Source organism: Zosterops lateralis (assembly GCF_965231275.1).
Source record: "Zosterops lateralis genome assembly, chromosome: 4".
NCBI lineage: Eukaryota > Metazoa > Chordata > Aves > Passeriformes > Zosteropidae > Zosterops > Zosterops lateralis.
The window spans coordinates 48,080,219-48,101,606 of record NC_139765.1 but is presented as its reverse complement, the minus strand read 5'-3'; positions in this window follow the sequence as shown (position 1 = coordinate 48,101,606).

Here is a 21,388-nt window from a genome sequence, read left to right as displayed (position 1 = left end):
CATGTTAGCAAAGATGAAGAGGTATGTTTCTCTCTAGGCCAATGGCTATTTTAACTTCTGGCTCTGACTAAGCCAGTGGAGCAGGAGTAAATACCCAGAGATATGGAAGGGTGATCTGAGGTGCTCCTACCATGTGTGCTAGAAAATACAGAGCCTCTGAGTTTGATTACTCCTATTGTCTCTTTTCAAACCATCTCTTCTAGACTGCCTTTTCAGACACCTTCTGAACAGAGAAGGCTCAGGTTGTGTCCATAACACCCAGTAATAGCATGAACTGAAGGGATAGCTGTGTTAGAACTGTAAAGTGTGCATGACAAAAGAATTCTAGAGTAGTTTGCAATTTTTCTCCTGATTAGTACCCAGAGGAGGTGTAGCTAGATGGGATTCACACGCTGCTAGCTCAAGCATTAACAAGCTTACCACCCCAATGCAAACACCCAGAAAGACAGACTGCTTCCTGGACAGGTGGCCACCAGCTAGACAAGAGAAGATGTAATAATCTGTTCTTTGGTCTTTCAGAGGTCTCCAAGATTTCTACTGCTTTCTAGCTGGGATCACAGTTTAAATAATGATAACATTTTTCTCTTGAGTTCTTCAGTTACTAACTCCTAGAATTTCAACAATTTCACTTCTATCAGTTTTTTGGGGTTTTTTTTAAATTTCTCTTGTATTTCACAGCTTTAGCATATAAAATACCTCATATCTCAACATTTTTTAGAGAACAAATAGACCAACGTCACATATTTGTGAATACAAAAACGGATGATGGTTCATAGACATGTACAGCTCAGGGTTCACAGACATGTACCTCTTCTACCCAGCAGATATTTTTACTCAAGTTCAGAAACTTCCAGGTTGGCCTTTTTTTCATAAATAAGAGCATTACTGATGTTGATGTTCTTGCCCCCCTCCTGTTCAGTTCTGGATGCCCACCTGGAGTCTTTGGGCAAGAGCTAAGATATGGTTGGTGTGGCCAAATTTAGGGACATAAGACTCAGGTTCAGATGGGTTATGGCAGGCACTGGTGGCATAGTGAGGAGTACCAGAGAGATTCTGTGTGTATAGTCTTCAGGAGATGACTATACCATGTTCATGTTTCACATTATAGGGCAGATTCATATTGTTGGGTAGATTCATACATATAGGACAGAACTGGTGATTTGCCTTCGTATCTCAAAGGTAGTCAGTTGCAATGGTCTGTTCACCAGATCTATTTTAGACACCACTTAAAAGATCAAATTTACCTAAAATAGCTTCTGCTTTTTATGTGGGAATGGCTGGCATGATCACTGTCTGTCTGCCATCTCTCTTTGTTTCTGCGTAGTATTTGAAATCAAATAGCTTATTGACCACTTCTGTCAGGTCTTTTCTTTTGGGGATGAAATAACTGAACATTTCTCAGGGAAGATCCTTGCCATGGGAATTGCCATTTCCTCTGATTTGTAGCTCTTATTTGTAGCTTAGATAAAAGTCACATTTACTTGCTGTAGGCCTTCCTTAGAGCTAGCCTGGGCAAACAGGCATAGAAGAAAGATAGCACCAGACTGGTTGCGTTTGTGCCAATTTTGACAGAGGTTATTCTGGAGTCCTGATAACTGCAGAAGTCATAAAGAGTGCAATAGTAAGTGTGATACTAAAACAACTAAAACAAAATTGATAGCCTATTTTTAGAGACAGTTTGAAGTTCACTTCAGGACAAAAAAGAGCTGGCAATCACTCTACAGCAACAAGTGTTATGTGATTGCACCAGTTGCATAAAAGCTTTCAAGTGTAAATCTCTTAAAAGTCTTTCCATATCAGGAAAATGTCATCTGGGTAAGGGCCATGGACAACCCTGTGGGATGTAGTCACGGACTTCCTTTGGTGAGCTGGATGGCTTCCCAGCTATCAGCAATTCCACTGTGGCCTGAGACAAAAATGAAAGACAGAAGTTGCTATATTTGCCAGAAGCCAAATGTAATCTGAGTCATTAGAGCAACAAGGGAGTCTTTAAAGGGTCGTTTCTGTAGCTTAGGAGCTATAGGACAAATTAGGACAAATAAATTAAGACAAACAAATTATTAGGACAAATAAAAAGCTTGAGATTCACCCAGAAGTTTAAACTCCAGTGTTCCACCTTCACTTTCCGGGTCTGCCAAGATTTTTTAAATTGACCTGACAGAGAGGATTGAATAACTGCCTCTTCCAACAGCAGATGGGCACTCAAAGGCTGTTGGGCAAGCAGTCCTCTGGCAGCAAAGAGACATTTCTGACTGAGAAATTCTTAGATGAAGTATGAGCATCAGTAATTATCACTGAAGAGGCTGTAGGAACTAAAAGCAAGGGCCATAATTCTAGCAAATCTTAGAGATATCAGATCTTTGAAGAATTAATGGTGTGTTTTATTTTTATACCTTTTCACTGAAATCTTCTGCATATTTTTACTCATTGTACTATGCCTGTACACTCCTTGTAGCATTTTGATATGGTAACCAGGTAAATTCCATCTGACACTCAAATCTTCATACCAGTGGTCTCTAAGGATCTATGAAGAATAAGATACTAGGATACAATATAATACAGTTTCTTGTAATATAAGGCAGTTTTCATACTAAATACAGAAATTCTCCATTTCCAAAATACGTAATACAACAGCTTAGAAAACAATTTTATATGCAATACACATTAAAATTTGACTATTATATATCAGCATATCCCAGTGAAACCAATGGAGTTTTACCAGTTAACTGTGGTTACGAAATATATTGGACTTAAATTGAATATTGGTTTTTTAAGCATTGCATGCATCCTTACAACACAGTCCAGCAACCTGTGTCTCTCCTGACACTCATATGGCCCCATGTGCCATCTAGTGGAAAAGGTCAACCTTAAAAGATACTGTCAACCTAAGCTAGGAGGGTTTACAATGGAAAATGAAATGGAAAAGAAATACTAAGGGAAAAGGGAGTCTTCTATTCTGAAGAGCAACATACTTTCAAATGCAGATATATTTCAAGTAAGAGGATAGGGATAATATGCGACAGTTTGGAATTAGTATTAAGATTATTTCCAGTATAAATAAATGCTTTTGAATCCTTAACTGCAGAGAGATCTATATTATCTGAGGGACAGAAGGCCTTATTTTTATCATTTTAGTGATTAGTCTTGATTTCATAAAGGCAGCCTGGAGAAGGACAAGAAAGATAGAGGATAAAAATTAAAAAGTACATGTGGAAGTCAGAATTTGAAGGAAGTGGTAAAAGCAGTACTTAGAATTGATATCAATTTTCCTGCTGTCTGAAATGCAAATGTAAAAGAAATCAGTGGAATGTAAATATAGTAGATTATGCTAAGAATTATTGCATGACTTAAAAAAAAAAAAAACAGGTTTCATAAGGTTTTTTGAGGAAAATAAACCTTATGAAAGCTCATTTCATTTTGTTGTTTCTCTCCAACTAGTCTGCTCTAGAGATCTATTTCCTCTTTTTTTTTCCTCTTGTGGTAGAATATATCTGCTACAGTTTCTTTCTTTCTTCAGTCTTTCCTCTCTTCAGGAGCTGCTTACAGCTGTTTTTGGAGATCCACTCTCCCTATTTTAGTCTCATTTTCCTCCTGTCTTAGTCTAATTTTTCTGTAGCTTTTTCTGTGACTGCAAAACTAGTTTAACTGTATCACCTAGCAAAAAAAAAAAAAAAAAAATCCTATTTTTCTTCACATATGCTTTCCTGAACCAAGTTTTTCTCAACATTTAAGCCATAGCAGCAGTTCTTAACTGTACTAGAAACACGTGGAATAGCATTTAAGTCCAGGGAAGTTCCCTTCATGGAGCTGAACATGGCAGCAGTGCTCCTAGCATCATGTGCTTGGAGGAAAGATTTTTGCAGCTGAAACTTTTGTTCTGAAACCAGACAGGCAAAAACTTGTTGCTGATTAAAGCAGAGTGAACTAAGATTACTGCAAATGAAATTTTGGGCAAGTGCATCAAAGTTCAGCACATTCCCTATGCCTTTGCATGCTTGAGTTTTAGATGCAAGGTATTGGCTAGGAGAAATAGCCCCATAAACAATACCTTTTTTTTGCCTCCTGTTGAAAAATCTTAAGACTCTTCAATGACTTTGACTGAAAGAAAGAGGAAAAAAAAATAAATAAAAATAAAAAGAAAGGCCAATAAAACCAATGTAGGCCCTAACTGTTCACACTTTAAAGATCCATGCGTATTCATAATATGTGTGGCTGCTGCAACTTCAGCAGCAAGGTCAGTTTCACTACTTTTAGCATGCTACAAAAGTTGACCTCAAACATGCAGGCAAAGACACAACAAAAGTTATGCCAGCAGCTTTAATCTCAGCAAACATATTGAGAATTTTGTGAGAAAATGTACTCCTCGATCTAACAGCACAATTCTGTCAAGTAAGTCTCATCATTGCTGACAGGCTTAGAGGTGTGGGAACTTCTCGAAGAAAACATTCCCCAAAATATTTCACAGTGGAAAGTGTCAGTCAGCCAAAAGACAGAAGCTGCTGACTCCCTCCTCTTGTTTCTTTCTTAATGGATCTCTAACTTGGTGAAGTCATATCTGTATGTCTTCATACACTAACATCAAACAGACACAGAAGAAACTGGTACTTCATTTCATTGCCTTCTGATCCAAGACAGGGCTTCCACCAACAAAGAATATCATACAATGAATGAATTTTTCTGGAAGAAAAGACTACACTGGAAAGTGTAGAATTTAAGTTATTCTAATTGCATTGCCAAAGCAGATCTATATATTCTCTGGTTCTGCCACTCACTGCTTTAAAGGCATAGCTTTTTTATGAGCATACTTCAAATCTGTGAAATGTGTATAGACACTGAAAATGTAATCCTGAGCTGTGGAGATTCAGTGAGTCTGTCTATGCTGGTATTCACTGGGAGACCTGAGTGATGATGAAGGGGAATAGACAACTAAAGAGTTAACTTCCCCAAGTGCATGTAGTTGGTTCCAAGGGAACAACACCTTCCTTATTTCAGCAAACTGGTCATAAGTGGGTTTTCTACTTGTGTGTATATACACAAGTGTATCTATATCTATATCTAATCTATATCTCTGTCTGCATAGACAGATATATATCTCTATATATCTCACACTTGCATGAGATTTTTCAGGTTATTCCAAAAGTGTGTTCCAAAGAAAAGATGAACATAAGATATAGTGTATTCCTTTCCCTTTATAAAATGTTGGTACATGTTAATTTCTAATCCTAAGATCAGGAGGAACATAGTACTACAAGTACTCATGCTCATGAGAGTGGGCAAGATGCTAGCCCATCCTGCGACAAAGAAAAAGCATGAAATAAATCAGAAATAGCTACATTAATTTGGGATAAAATAATTAAAATATAAACTGCATTAATATTATGTTATAAAATTTTGGGCATGAATTTATTAAAACACATTTCAGCAGTCAGAGCAGAATAAAAGCTAATTTGCAACTGGTTGTAATGGGCTTGAAATCAGCTTTAGTATTAGAAGAAAGTTCAAATACAGTAGAAAGGAAATGCAATACAATAAAGCCATGACTCAGGGGGATGATTGGGATAATGAAATGCATTTCAATGAATTCTGGTGGGTAAAGTGTTATTACAGAGGAGCTTATAAACGAGGGGAATAGATGAAAATTGCCACAATAGCACTACACTGTCACAGTGACTTTTATTACTATAGAAATTATTTCAAAGTGTGAAAGGTACTGTACTTGGTGTTCTAATAACTAATCTAAAGTGACTATCTCTATTTCACTGAGCTTTGTTGTTCATCAGTATCAAAAGTATAGACTCTGTGTCTACTCGGTGACAGAGCTGCTAATGCTCTGTTCATCTTTTCAGCTGTGAGTCTCCTCTGCATGCTAAGACCATAGAGCAGACATTCTGCACATCTATTAATATAAAATCCAGGGAGCCTTCAGAAGTTTGCTGTTTTGCCTGCTCTGTGGGGGCCTCCTGTGGCCTGAATTAGATGGCTCCTTCTCTCACAGCAAGACAAAAATAACTCTTGAGTTATGATTTGTGAAAACAGCAGGACTAATGCCAAGATCAGAAGATTGTGGTTTTCTCCCTGTGTTTTTGGAAACATCACAAGTAATATTTTATGAACTTTTAATTTATATATAGTTTCCTTTATGCAAATATGTACTTTCTTGTTGAAATTTTCATCATTTTATAAACCCAAAATTTGACTTGCCTCAAAATGGTAATTAAAAACACACATTTTAAACTTATATAACTTTTTGACAGATTTCTTCTCCACTCAACCATGTAATCAAATCGTATCAGGGACTGTGGATCATGGAGCAATTACATAATTTCTTTAATTTCCCAAGTCTGTGTAGATAATTTACAAAATTCCTTTAGATACATATAGTTTTAAAGAAAAACTGTGAATCTTTGCAACTTAGGGAATATTGTTTTAGAATTTCCGTGAATGGTGCTGAAGAAAAGAGGGTAGCTGAGAAGATGATCTGCAGTGCATCCTTTAAATATATTTAAGACAGCATTGAAATAATTTTGCATCTTATAAAACATAAGATATTATCAATGGCTTGATTAATTGTAAACAGAATATCTTTTCTCATCATCATTTGTTCTCATTTGATTGTGTTGTGAGTGGGATTTTGCATGTCTTTTACAGGGTCATGCTTTCTTAGCACACAATGTGTTTTGGGCACTACCACTGTATAAGAATATGTTCCGGTATTATTATTCTGCTTGCAGCATATCTAACTTAAGATGTCTTAACCAATTTTCCACTCCCTGGTGATAATTTCTGGTTCTGCTCCAAGAGGCTATCACACACACCTCTTCTTTGTGCCATTTGCACAATTTTTGTGATCTGGGAAACTTCGCTTTTCAAAAAATACAGCCTCTTGTTATTTCTTGGGAAAGAGCCATGCAAAGATCGGGTAGATGGTGCAGCCATGCCATCAAAGAGCACGACTAAAGAATAGGGTTCTCATGTAATAAGTGAGAAATGAGCACCTCCAAGGTGAGAAGGAAACTCTTAAATCACACCTGCTGCTGAAAGGGAATTCTCATTCATTAGTCCTAGTCTGTTTGCAGTGCATAAATGTTTGTCTTTCATAAATTATTAAATATCTTGCCCCACAGCATGATTTGTAACACCTAATGACAGCTCATATTTTACCTGAGCAGTCTGTGAAACATTGAATTCATGCCCTCTATAAGATACTTGCATCACGTCTCCTTATTCTTTCTCACATCTGTTGAGGGTATATAACAGAAAGGGAACATAAGCCCCAGAGAAGGAGCACATGAGCTTCACAGCAGGAACTATTCCAACTGCCAACAAAATAAATCATATTACAGGAGGTAAATGTGAAGCCAATGAAAGTACCACTTGAGATGCTACCAGGAGTATAACTGCTTTCATTAATTGTGTTTGCAGGCATTACCATGTCAAGGGAAAAACAAGGAGCATAAAAACAGATGTGACAGACCACAAAATGCTATATATTATACGAAACTAGTCCTGAGCCCATAACTGAGGTTAGTCAGTAATAGGCGGTGTCTTCCCCATGTGGAGTGAAGAAGAAGAGGGGAAAAAAAACCCCATCTTGTTCCTGCCCGAGAACTATTATTCGTATTGTGTGCAGATGCATGAGAGCAAGGGTCATCCATTTCTCAGCTACAATCAGCCTTTGGAAAGTATCAGACTCACACAGCAGGTAGCAGGTTTCAGCAATCACCATGCATCATGTGGGACTGGCTGTCAGCGGAGTGCAGGAAAGCAGAAGAAACAAGCATACAGGGAGGTCAGCTTGCTGCCTTGCTGTCTTTAGTTTCTCCCTCCCTCCCACTCAGCCTCCTCTCCTGTCTTTTCAAGCTCTACAGTTGATGTGCCAGAGCAAAACAGTGCCATTCAAAGGCATTCAATAAACAAAACTGGCCTAAAAAATGACGAATGTTCAACAATCTAATACTTCTCTAAGGCAAAGATTCCCAACCTACCACGGGTTTGTGTCGTACATCTATTCGATGCATGCTCTAAGCAAGTAGCAACTTCCTATTGGGAAGCAAATAGTTTCTAGTGCTCACAAAAGTAGAACTGTCTGAATTCAGTCTTTATTTCATAATAAACTGGTCTGCATTATGTACCATGCTCTCTATTATAACTTGAGAGGAATGCTTTTTGTGATTGCAAGGTATCAATAAACAGATAAAGCAGTTAAGCAGATGTACTGATGGAGAAGTCAGATGAAGAAGCTTCACTGACATTACCTCGATTACTCCTGACTCTAAGCATGAGCCAAAGGGATTTCGAGGGGGCTAATGTGAGGATCTGCCCCTTTACCAACTCCTCCACAATGTAGTATGTCAGAATCTCTCCCTGGTAATCTCCCCATGGGAGATCTGCATCTTCATTGCATCCTGACTCATTCTTTTCCCTCTGGAACTCCATGATGTTTCTTCACCCCATGTCTGATCCAATATTTATTAAAGAAAAGTTTCACCAGAGATGAAACCTTATCTTCCTTTCCCTCTATTCTTTTCCCACTATTAGAGACACCCTCTAAATATCACCATGTCAGTCTAAGAGAAGGATTAGGGAGTAAAAAATATACAAGTGTGAAAAGGTTAGGTGAGGAGGGCCAAAGCAATCCACATCGTTGCAGATATCGTGGTGTTATTGGCACCTTTAATTTCAATACTGCCAGTGTCACTCTTCCTTACAGAAGCAGCAGTATCATAATAATGGTATATTGCATGTCAGTACAAAGCAAAACAACAGCTTTGCAATACAGAGCCATAAGGTAAGTAACAGCCGCATACACAGACATATGATCCGAACGGGATCTGACACTTTTCGAATTGTGCTTTAAGTAAGAGCCGAGCTTGATTATTTTTCAGAAAGCAGAGAGGTAGAGCCTTTCAAATGAGCATCTAGCGCTGGGAAAGAGCTGGGAGCTGCCGTGGGGCAGCGGATCCCGGGGGCGCTCACACCGCAGCCCTGCCGCGCCCCCCCCGCGCGGTGCCACTGCGCGCCGCCGCCACCAGAGGGCGCCGCAACACCGCTCCGCAAGGGCGGCTCCTGACACCGCCTCCCGCCCGGCTGCCTCCTATTCTTCCTGCGCCCTCCCATCCCTCCTGCTCCTACCAACCCGCCTGGCTGCCTCCAGCACCGCCGGCTCCCTCCCATCCCTCCTGCTCCTCCCAACCCGCCCGGCTCCCTCCAGCGCCGCTGGCTCCCTCCCATCCCTCCCGCTCCCTCCAGCATCGCCGGCTGCCTCCCATCCCTCCTACTGCTCCCAACCCGCCCGGCTCCCTCCCATCTCTCTTGCGCCCTCCTAGCAGCACCAGTTCCCTCCCATCCCTCCTGCTTCTTCCCATCCCTCCCGGCTCCCTCCGATTCCTCCTGCGCCCTCCCAGCACCCGCGGCTCCTTCCCATCCCTCCCGCTCCTCCCACCGTGGGCGGCTCTTTCCCATGCCCTGGTGCTCCTTCCCATCCTCGGCGGGTTCCTCCCGGCCCGGCGGTGTCTCCGCCCGGCTCTCTGCCCTGGCTCCATGGGCAGCTCCTCTCCTCTCCTCTCCTCTCCCCGCCTGGCCGGGGCTGGTTGGAGCTGCGGCTCACACGATGCTCTGCGATTCTGAACCTGCTGGTGCAGCACATGAGGGGGCAGCAGCCGTGAGCGCCTTGGCTGAAATTCCAGCAGAGGCTAACGGGAGACGGCCCTGGCTTTTCTACCCTTAAAAATATGTTAAGAATGTGTCAAATAAGCGGTGGAAGTCGTCCCGCACAAAACTGCATCTCTCTCGAGATAAGGCAGACATAGACTGGGGCGTCAATCACCGGGAATGCTTTTCTTGGAAGTTGAAAGGCACATGTTAAAGGAAACAATGAGTGATGCACTTGTAGAATGATGTAATAGAACACCATGTGATGTTGAATTTTTTTTTCTTTAACCGTCTGAAAACCTTCACCATTTCCTGCAAAGGCACACACAGAACAGTAACTAACTTAACAAAGACCTCTTATAATTCCACGACAGAACAGTTACCAGCAAAACTCCAACACACACACACCAAAAAAAAAAAAAAAAAAAAAAAAAAAAAAAAAAAAACCAACAACAAAAGCGCCTCCATGGCAAGCACATCCCTCTCAAATACTATTATTGTACTTTTTTAAAAAAATTACATGGAGTATTTTTTGCTGGTTTCAGGTCAAAGGAACCAGCCAGAAAGGGTTTTAATTTAACATCTCAGATAGAAGCTGGCGTCTAACCGGCAGTCTGAATCAGCAAAGTGTTAAAGGAAAAGCTTCAGTGCTTTCCAGAAACAGGAGGGGCTTAAGCAGATGTTTAAAACTAAATATGTCTGTACGGGCCTCGCTGCATTTGAGAGCAGGAAAGCACAGAAATGTCAGCCCTGGGCTTGCATCTCCATCTTAACAAGTGTGAGAGGAGTGTTACCAACTGAGTTCAGTATTTTACAGGCCAATCCAATAGGAGCACGGAATGCCTGCATAAATGCACATCCCAAAGGTTTCACTACGGAGGTATGACAGTGATACCACAAGTGAAAGGAATGTTTTCTTCCCGACATTCAAAATGTTAATAGGACAGTTTTCAATAAGAAAAAGAAGGATACCAGGAGAATCCAAGATTCCCTACTTCAATGCAGAAAGAATAAAATGTGTCTTTAATACGTTTTAGTGTTGTGACCATTATGTGATTATGTAGATTGTTTCTAATAGAGGCATGGTGAAAAAATGGCAGCTTTCTTAAATTAATTTTCTATGAAAAATTGTTGTTAGATGCAGTTCTGAAAGGTGTTCAGGATCATCCCATTTTTCTGAAAATAGAAAAAGAATCCTCTGACATATATCAGAATCAGGGGAGGAGAACTGGAGAATGAACCAGATATTCATTTGATGCAGGTCAAGAGTTAACACATTCAGTGGACTTACTTACATTTGTTTAATAAGGTGTGACATGTTTCCAGACCTACGTCTTAGTAACTGAGAAACATAAATCATCAATATTTCCTAATCTTCCAGTAATTAATGGCATTCTAGATGGCAGGTCTTGGAGAAGTATTTCCTAGAAAAATGTAGTGGGTTTTTTTAATGAAATATTTGGTGACATGAAAAAAGAAATTTGAAAAAATTGCTGTGAAGAATGAAAGTGAATAGCAACAAGCTGAAGAAAGATTTTAGCACCATAATTGTCCTAAAATTAAGGGAGGTAAGATATAAAGAAAACCAGAGGCAATACTTCAGTATTTACTGAAGTAAATGCTGATTTATTTAATATTAAATCAAAAGAAATTTACCATGAAGTAAAAAGGAACTTCTCAGGTAACAAACCTGAAGTCAACAGCCTACACAGGTTTAGCAATCCTGTGCACACTTAGCACAATTTAGAAAGTGTAAAGTTGTACTGTGGGAACATGCAGTAAAAATAACACTAGCATAAGGTATTCTCTACTGCCAGTTCTGCTAAGCAAATAGGAACTTCACTTTGCACCAGCTGCAGCATCCAAGTGGTCTACAAATGTGCCATATGGTCTGCAATACATAGATTGGTGCTCTAATGGTATGGTTGCCCCCCACTGTACCCAAGTATGTAGGACATATGCTGCACTCCATTACTTAATCATGCATTACCTTGCATCTGTAGGCATTAATTTACAAATTTCTGATACTTTTTCCTTCAATTTAAAGGTTACATTTTCTGAATTTTCTGTGGAAACACATTTGGATTCCAGTTAAACATTGCAATCAAACCTTGGTTGCATGTGTTGTGTTATTTTTATTGAATTAGGCATGTGAATCCATAAGCAGGTTTCTTTGCTTTGGCTGTTATGTTATGCTAGGATCTGTTTCAGGATGGAGTAGAAATGTCTCAGTGGAATTTATAGAGGTTTTCAAGGGGATCATACATACATCAAAGACAAAGAGTGAAACACTCGAACACTGAACAAGTTCAACATGCAAGTTCAATAGGCAATATTTAGGTTAGGGTAGTTTGTACATCAGGCTTATCTTTAGTAGGATACATTGATATTCATATAATAAAAAAGGATTTGGTGATAAGTTCTTGAAATCAACAAAAGCAGAAAGGAAGAATTTCTTTCTGATAAAAGAATTCCACAATCCTCTGTATTGTTCATAATTCTGCTGATTGGTGAACTCTTCATGTTGAGATTTTTTAGGGTAGTAGAATAATTGCGTAAATGTTTTAGATATGGTCTCTTAGGTGTTAATGGATTGCTCATAATTATGTAATTGTACCTTCTTCCAAAACATGTACCAGTAAAATGTTTGATAGTTTTTCAGTGTATTTTAGTCCCAAAGATTTTAAATTTCAGGAGATACTGGACATCATTTTGTTCTATATATTGAAAAGTCTGATTTTTTAAAAAGAATCCTTATTTTAATCCACAGAGTTAAAGTTTTCGAGGCTACATAGTTCTTATTTTTATATATTTTGGGTACAGGAAAAGTCAGTCTGTGAATTCAATAAGCTCCTGATGGACAATCACATTCAGCAGAGGCTTTGTTGTGTCAGTGACTTCTAGTTCCCACTCTGATCATACTGTCTCCTAGATGGCAAATGAACAGATTCAACAGAGAAAAACCTCTTTAAAAATAGCTTATCTTTTAAACTCCTTTATTATAACAAAGTAATGGCTATATTAGCATTCTCTAACACGTCTTTAAATATGAGAATATCAGTATAGCAATGTAAAAGTCCTCAAAATAGCTCCATCTGCTTTGGCATTAACTGCTGCAGAGAGCCTAGTCTGTTCTGGATGCACCCTGGAATAAAAATCCAACTTTCCTCTCTTTCATCCACCTTTTTACAGGGTTCATAACAAGGATTTGTGTCCCTTTTGCATTGCAGCATGCTATCATGCAAGATGATGACAACATTGAAATAATCTAGCACGTAAAAGCTAATAATGGCTAACAATATGAACAATTTACACCTAAACCTACTACCACTTCACATATTGACCTTAGGTAACAGTCCCTGATAAGGTATTTTCATATACACAGCTAGCTGCCTCTTTAATTGTTGGAGACGTAAACTGTACATTTGTAGGAGACTAGATGTACTCTGAAGGAAACTTTCACTTCTTTTTATGTCTATCCTAAACCAAAGCTGTTCTTTGGAAATGTGCATGGGGACGACAAACTTATGTCAGAATCAGAGCACTGGCCTTTGCTTTAATCATATCCAGCATATATTTATAAGCATATATTTACAAGCCTATGAAATAGCATCAATAGCACGATGTGACCAAAAGTAAAGAAAATGAGAATGTTTGGTATTGACACACAAATTACTTTGGCCTATAATAAAGTAATTTGACTGAGGTCATCTAAACAACTAGGAGCAGGAGGTCGGAGTTCTAATTTATTCTTCCATTATTACACTTCTTTTTAGCTGTGCATAACTTCCCAAGATTCAACAGGACTTATTTTATGGCAGTTGAAGAAAATGGGGAGCAGCTAAACAGTAATGTAAGATCATTTTGCAATGTATGCCATATGGAGACAACACAATTCAAACCTTAGAAAGCTTGTACTGTCTGATCATCAATATGATTACTTCAGTTAGGATTACTTGTGGAGCATGAGGTTGGACAGCTCAAAACTAATCATAACTAATTTTTGTTTTGAATCTTTTAACATGATTTTAGGTTTTGGTTTGGTGTTTTTTTTATTTTTAATGGAAGCTTTTGTATTTGGGCATTTATCTGCCTGTCTGTCTTAGGCCTCAGTTAAATTGAAATAAAGTTCTTGCACTGGTGTTTCCAGTTGGAAATTTTAGAGGAACCATGATGACAGAAGGCTTAGTTCTCATTAGGAATTACAGTGGCTCAGCAGTACAGGTCATTTGAGGATGCTAATGCAGAAACAGGGATTAAATCAATTTTATATTTCCCCTTAATATCCTATCAGAATAATCTTCTTATCCCATATCATTAAATCACATAAGAACTTAAGATGACAACTAAACACAATTAGAATTTCCTAGAGGATATAATAGGGCATTGGAATATGGCTTCAAATAGATACACAGGAAACATGTTCCTCTTTGAAAGGATTCTTTTCTCCAAGTGTCCTGCAGGGATTAAGAAATTTATACTAGAAAGCCTTTGCTGTAACTCCCTGTGTAACCAGGACTATTACTAGGTGGTCTAGGACAATTTCAAAATCATTATGGTTGAGGCCACAATTTTGAAATATTATGGACATGGCATTTAAAATTTAAAATTGGGAGAGATAATTTTCTAACCCACTTAAAACTGACTTACTTCATATACAATATGTGACTAATGGAGCAGAGAGGAACCCCTTGGCTCTTGCAGTCCTCTCCTATTTTTAGTAAGTGCACAGTGCCCTTTACTGTATTTTGATTAGCCATTCTTTGAAAGAAGGGACTGAAATTTTCTCCTATCCTAATCAAAAATAAACATTAATTTTAAGGTGCATAGTTCTGTTAAAAAAGAGATCCTCATAGACTTATACAGGCTTAACAAGGTAAATTCCATGTTTAATTGTAAAGGTTGTTCAATTAGCAGTCAGGAATATACCTGGTCCACCACCAAAAAGATAACAAGTATTTTAGTGTTTTGGTTCTTATTTTTCAAACTGTGACTGTGTTTCCTTTACCAGTGGGTTTAAATCATAGTGTTACATTCATCTTCCATTTGCTGGATAATGCAAATGTTGTATAAGAATGTTAGTCTAACTAAGTGAAAAGTGTATATTTTTCTGAGTGTATATTCATGGTGATACCCATTGCACATCTTAAAGATTAAGGGAGCATTGATTCTTGTTGGTATAATCTATTTTTGATTCCATTGATGGCTGTTTAAAGGAATTACTCATTAAATTCTCCACTGATTTGAATTTATTTTGCTTTCATTTTTTCCCATATCTTAGGGAAGCACCATCTTAATATTGGCTAAGCAGAAATGGTGGCAATCTTGGAGCTCATAAAAAAATATTTGTGGGCCAAAGTTTTCAAGACAGCCTACTTAAAAGACTGAGAATTTAACTGAGAAATAATTTTTTAAAAATCTTTATTTCTATTTTTTCTCTCCATAAATTGCAAAAAGGAAAGTGTGCTTACTTAGAGTTCATTAGAATTCATTGCTGACCTATCATTTGCTTGATTTGCAGTGGTGGATGATCCAAATGTGTCAACACAGAAGATTTAGCCAGCCAACAAAATGTGACTTGTGGGACATGTGAAATATTGGGGAGCCCATTGAATAATCAGCCACAGAATGTCCCCATCACTGAAATCTGACAGAGACTCAGGCCCTTGTGAACTCTGCAGCCACCACAGGTCCACACCTGCCATCTCTTACAATGACAGAGCCTACATTTCAGGCCTGTCTTTACAGCTGAAAGCTCTCTTTCAACAGTAAAAAACCCTGTACAGTGCACAGAGACTGTGCCACTAGGAGATTACTCATTCCTTCAAAGGCGGAAACCACTTTTCTCTCCCAGCCTCCTGCAGCCCTGAGTCAGGGGAACGAGGATGAAGTGTGTTTATAATGAGCCTCTTTCCCCGCTCAGCCCTGCTGCTCATCCGTCATCTCTCCTGCCAACTCCTGAGCGCTCTGTCCCCCCAGAAGGTAAATCCATCCCCATCAGGCAGCGCTAAACGCCGCCCCGCCCGGGGACACAGCCCGGGCGCGCAACCGGCTGCTGCTGCCTTTTCCTCTGCTTTATCAAGAGATGGCAGCAAAAAGCCGTTTAACCTTTGATCTCGGTGCTAGGGCCCTGAGTGTCACAGGCTGAGGGCAGCGCTGTCCCCGCAGTGTCCCCAGGGCCGGGGGCGCGCCGGGGAACGGGCTGGTGCCAATGCTGCCGGGTCTGACCGCGGGAGGAGCCGGAGCTGCCCGGGGCCATCTGCCATCAGGGGTGGATGGGCTTCCCCCAGACAGGGGGAGGCGTGTAGGAAGGGGCTGGGCATGAGGTGAAGAGAGAGATTTCTGAATATGTAGAGAAACCAAATAAACATATCGAGCAGCCACATCCCCAGCCCTTAAAAAAAAAAAAAAAAAAAAATCTAAATTCTTTTGGATGATATAGACCTTCACCTTGGGTTCATGGTAGTAGTATTTCCTCTTTAGGAAAGGACTGAAAAATATTCAAGGTATGCATGTTGCTATCCTGATGCTATGCCCAAGGTGAGGGATACAGGAATGAACTTTCTGATTCACTGTGACAGGCTGGCAATTCATTTTCTACACTGACATTTGTAAGAGAAAAAAAATTGGTAAAATAACATATCAATAAAGACAGCTAGGAAAAAAAAAAAAAATTAGACATGATAAGAAATACAACACCAGGCTCTATTTCAAAAATTTTTGCTAGCTTTCTTGCTTAAGGTAGGAACAATTGTCAAAATAAATGAATTTAAACTGGATTTTTAAAAAATTTACAGTGGTCATTAATGAATTAATGACTTCATTATTAAGTCTTTGAGGATGCTTTCAGAAACTGGTTTCAGATAAAGAAGATAAAGTGAGCTGTGTTTCAAGTCAAGGCAAGCTCTGGAGTTTCACTGTTGCTGCTGACGTTTCAGCGTCACTGAGGAGCTGTCAACAGGTATGAAAAGGCACCAGCTGCTTAAATCATCCAGCAGTCATCAATCCTTTTTCAGTTGGAGACAGAAAATAGGAAATGTGGATGGATGGAAATTTGGTGTTCAAGAGGATGGAAAGAGCAATATACCATGCAAGATGGACCCTCCTTCCTTTCTCACTGTCCTGTGGCACTTTAATTGCATTTTAACCAATATTGGCCAAATTCCATTTTCCTGTGTAGAAATATGAATGGTGATTTATTTTTTTTTTCTGGTGGCAAAATAAAGTCCCTCCACAGTGGTTAGTTTCAGCTTACCTGAAATTAGAATTTAGCCTCAGTAGTAACAGGAAGCAACAAATGAATCACTTTTTTTTTACTATGTGGAAACTTATGCTTTGATTGATAGTTTTATCAAATGTTTGTGTAACATTTTCTGTTATGATACAAAGAATAAATATGATTTAATAAAATTTGATATAATCAAAGAATTGTTTCTAAGAACATCAAGAAATGTGATGCAATTGATTGTTTTAAATTTCTTGTATTTACTCTCACTTTTAAATTTCTTAAATCTGCTCTAATGTCAATTAACAAGATTAGATTAATAAGACCTAATGAAATTAGATTAGCAACAGGACAAGTGAATAAACATTCCCCCAAAAAGCATAGACTCCATAAGAGGATTGTTTCCCGTAGTATGTCTGACATTTTGTGAAAATTATATTATCCTTTTAATTTAATAAATGACATAATGTTTTCTTTTCCTGCCTGGATGCTAGAAATCTAAGAGATATCTGTGGAAGATGTATGTGTGAGCTCTGCTGCTTTGAGTCAGTCTCCATGTTTATCTCAGAGCATCCACCAATGATATATCTAATTAGTTGAAGCAGTCTTGAATGCTTTATGTCATGACATCACTAATGAAATCACCTCTGGAAGAGATATAAACTTAACTTCAGAGCTCAAATGCCTGACCTCATAGGGTTTTAACCATCAATATGATTCTAAGGCTTTCAGTGACAACAAATATAAGCATTAAAGGAAATAATTTTGTGAGAAAGGCATCACAGGAAAATTAGCTTTCCTTTGTATCCTTTTTCAGTCTGAGTTTTTTACAGTACTCACTAAGGAATGGCAACCAGCTGAATGATGCTGTATCATTGCATTAAAATTCCAGACACCATGTCCCTATGAGTAGAGACTTTGCAAAATCTCTCTATCATCCAGGTGTCCCTCAATTGAAGGGTAGGGGTCAACTATTAATAGGTCAATAAGGATTTTGGAGCATAGCATTTGGCAGCTTGCATATAATTTCATAATTTGCCAGGCAATTAAAAAATTAGTAGCAGCCCAAGTTATATTGCAAGTATAATGTTAAAAAAAATGACAGAAAATAAGCAGCTGATTCCTAGATTGTAACCCTGGAAGTTCAGGTCTTCCCTCTCTTTGTCCAGTAGAGTTACTGTGAGTTTTCCCAAAAATCAGTTTTCTTTACTCCACGTAGGACTTTCCTTCCACTTAAATGTTACAGAGTAACACAAGTCTGTGTGTGAAGTGTGAGTCAACTTAGAACTGCAAGGTGACTTGGTAACTATTGAGTTTCCTCTTTCCATGTTATGTTTTTCAGAACAACAGTTTGAAAGATCACATGAACAGTTTAGGCTGCCATGGATCAAATATTGCAAACATGTATTGATGACATTCCTGTGAGTAGGACATTTCATTCTTCTCCCAACCATCTTTACTGCTGTTGAGCTTTATTACACTGATATAGTGACTGCATTTACGAGTGCTAAGCTGCCATATCATTTGGAATTCAGACCATTCAGCAACTGACATTATGTTTGCTGTAATGGTGATTTGCAGGAAAGTTAGTTGTTTATTCTTGTGGTAAAAAATAAGGTACAGAAAGTGTTTGATTTTAGTAAGATGGGAAGCCATAAAGCTTAATGAAAATACTGTCAACTTTATTGTATTGTTTTAGGCTATAATGCAAAAAAATTGCAAAATAGAAATTGCAAAATATATTATGTGAGTGGGAGAATGTGAGAGGAAATTTCCACAGTGCATGTAATCATATATTTCATACTATACTATCAATACAAAATTGAGAACAAATATTTGAAGAGCTAATCATACAGGAACATATACTATGCTTGCCTGTGTGGTAACTATAGGATGTCAGCAGTGCAGACAAAATTTTGATATTAAAATATCAGTATATTGTCACATTTTTTTTAAAAAAAATTCATATTTCTCTGAATTCATCCAATGAATTTGCTTACTTTACAATATTTGTGTAACAGTTTTTTTCTAGAGTAGTTACTGTTTTGTTTCAAGGAGCAATGATGTGTGGTACCATTAGACAATTGTGGTGGTCCTGAGGTGCTACTGCTTCGTGATTCTGGATAGCACTGCAGCTCCTGGTGTCTTTCTTATCTGCTGCTAATCCAAGCCAGGGCTGAGAAGAGGCTTCAGCTTAATTTCTACACCATACAGCAATACAGTGCTAGGCTGGCCCTTGCCTCTAAAGTCAGGGGTTTTTCTTTGTCCCTGTGGATGTGCAGTTCCCACTGGAGCTTTACCAAACTGAGAATTAGAGCAGAAGTGGATTTTTTATCACATGTATGGACTTGGAGGAACCCTTTCTTTACCAAGAACAGCAGCAACTCCCATCAGATAAGTCTTGTGCTACTTCCAAAGATACTTGATTCTCAGTGCTCTGGAGTGTGTATCAGCTGCCAGCGTTTTGCGTATTTTGTTGAGGGAGAAGATAATTTCCACTTTTCTTGCTGTCCAGCAGAAAAGGATCCAGGATTCATTTGGTCAGAAAAGGAAAATAAAATGGTGACTTAGGACATTTGAAAATTTTATATTCCATGTTCTAAGGACTGGATGAAATACCTAATGTTTGAAGATTATCACCTTGATTTTGTTTCATGCACTGTGAAACAATGTCAACAGGTTGAGCTGACAGCACTTAGCTATGCACTCAGATGTCTCTGTAAACAGGTGAGTAAGAGTTGTTCCTTGCATATATGGATCTAAAAGCACTCAAGGGGAGAAAGAAACTGAAAATAAGATTTTTCTGACAGAAGAACAACAAAGGTGACAGCAGATGGTATGAGGTTGCCTGTTCCCTGTGACATAATCTTGTATCTAACAATTTCTTATTTTCTGGTAGACTCTCAGAGGTTGTCTATAGAGTCTGAAGTTCATCTCTGTTAATATCTGATGTTTCATCTCTGGTAATATCTGATGTCCAGTGGATTCAGCAACTGACCCCTTTGCAATGTCACCTACAGGGTGCACAGGGTGCCCTATTCATCACTTTTGTGACAAAAAGTGTTTGAGCCCTTTCAGTAAGGACTCTAATGCCACGAAGTCTGGCTGATCTTTGGTCCCAAAACATTGCTTCTGTAGTGATGAGTATCTGGTTTGGAAAGTGAATCGTTGTGCTGTGTTAACCATAGCCAGCTGCCAGACATTCACACTGCCCTCACTCCTCCTCAGCAAGATAGGGGAGAAAATGAGACCAAAAAAATAGCTAATGGGTCAGATAAAGACAGAGAGATCATTCACCAATTGCCATAATGAGCAAAAACATCTCAACCTGAGGAATATTAATTTAGTATATTGCCACTTAATAATAGACTGGGATATTGAAAAAGGGGAGGAAAAAGATTGAAAATATTCCGCCCTACTCCCAGGCTCAATTTCATTTCTTTTACTTTCTCCTCTCTGAGTGGCTCAGGGATGAGCATTTCTAGTCAGTTCATAATGCTTCATCTCTGCTGCTTCTTACTCTTCACACTGTTCTCCTGCTTCACTGTGAGGTCTCCCCCATGGGATACGGTCTTTGACAAGTTTCTCCAGTAGATCCTTCTCAAAGGCTGCACTTCTTCAAGAACTGCTCCAGCACAGGTCCTCTGTCCTCTCCCTGCTACATAAACTTTTCCATGCCAGCTTGAAACATTGGCCCAAATGCACTGCAGTTGCATAACTGGGTCCTTGCTTAGGAATAGCAAAGGGTCAAACTTGTCACATGTCACTCTTGCCTGAACCTTCTCCAGACAGCTGTCACTTTCACAAAAGCCCAGGATCTTCTTCATGTATCTATACAGTCTTTTGTCATTTCTTTTTCCAGTTCCTGCCCTAAAACTGTTCCATCAGTTTGCTTGTTTCTTCAGAGAGTCCCCAAGCCAAAGTTTGTTCAATCCATCTTCCAATGCTTCCCCCACAGAACACCTCCAGCTGGTGTAGGGGATTTTGGAATAGATATATTTTGAAAACACCCAGCTTTCTATCGTTGCTCAGTTAGAAAGGGCCTTTTCCTACAAAAATCTGTAGCCTTCTTTTATCTGATCTGTTTGTCCATTATGACTTCAGCTCACAGAAATACGCAATGTAATTTTGGGCTAGCTAGCTTGGATGCCACCAGTCATCCAATAATGCTAGTAATAGCAGCATATCTCAGCAAACTCTGTAAAGTTGTGAGCAGCTGACCTGGGGTTAGCTGTGCTTATACTGATCACTCTCTTGTTATCAGCTTGCACAAGCCTGTGTGAGCTGCTGTCTGTTTAAAGTTAATCAAACCTACTTTGTTTTTCAGATCCTGTGTTTTTCCAAAGCACCTGTTCTCTTCTTCCATCTTTACTTTCCCAAAGGGTGAAAATAGGTTTTATTTTGAAGGTAAGATGCGCACTCTACAGTCAGATCTTTTCAGTTCATAATTGTTTTTGATGTCAGCCTGTGATAGCCTTGCCTTCTAAATGCAAGATAAACAAGGTGGAAAAC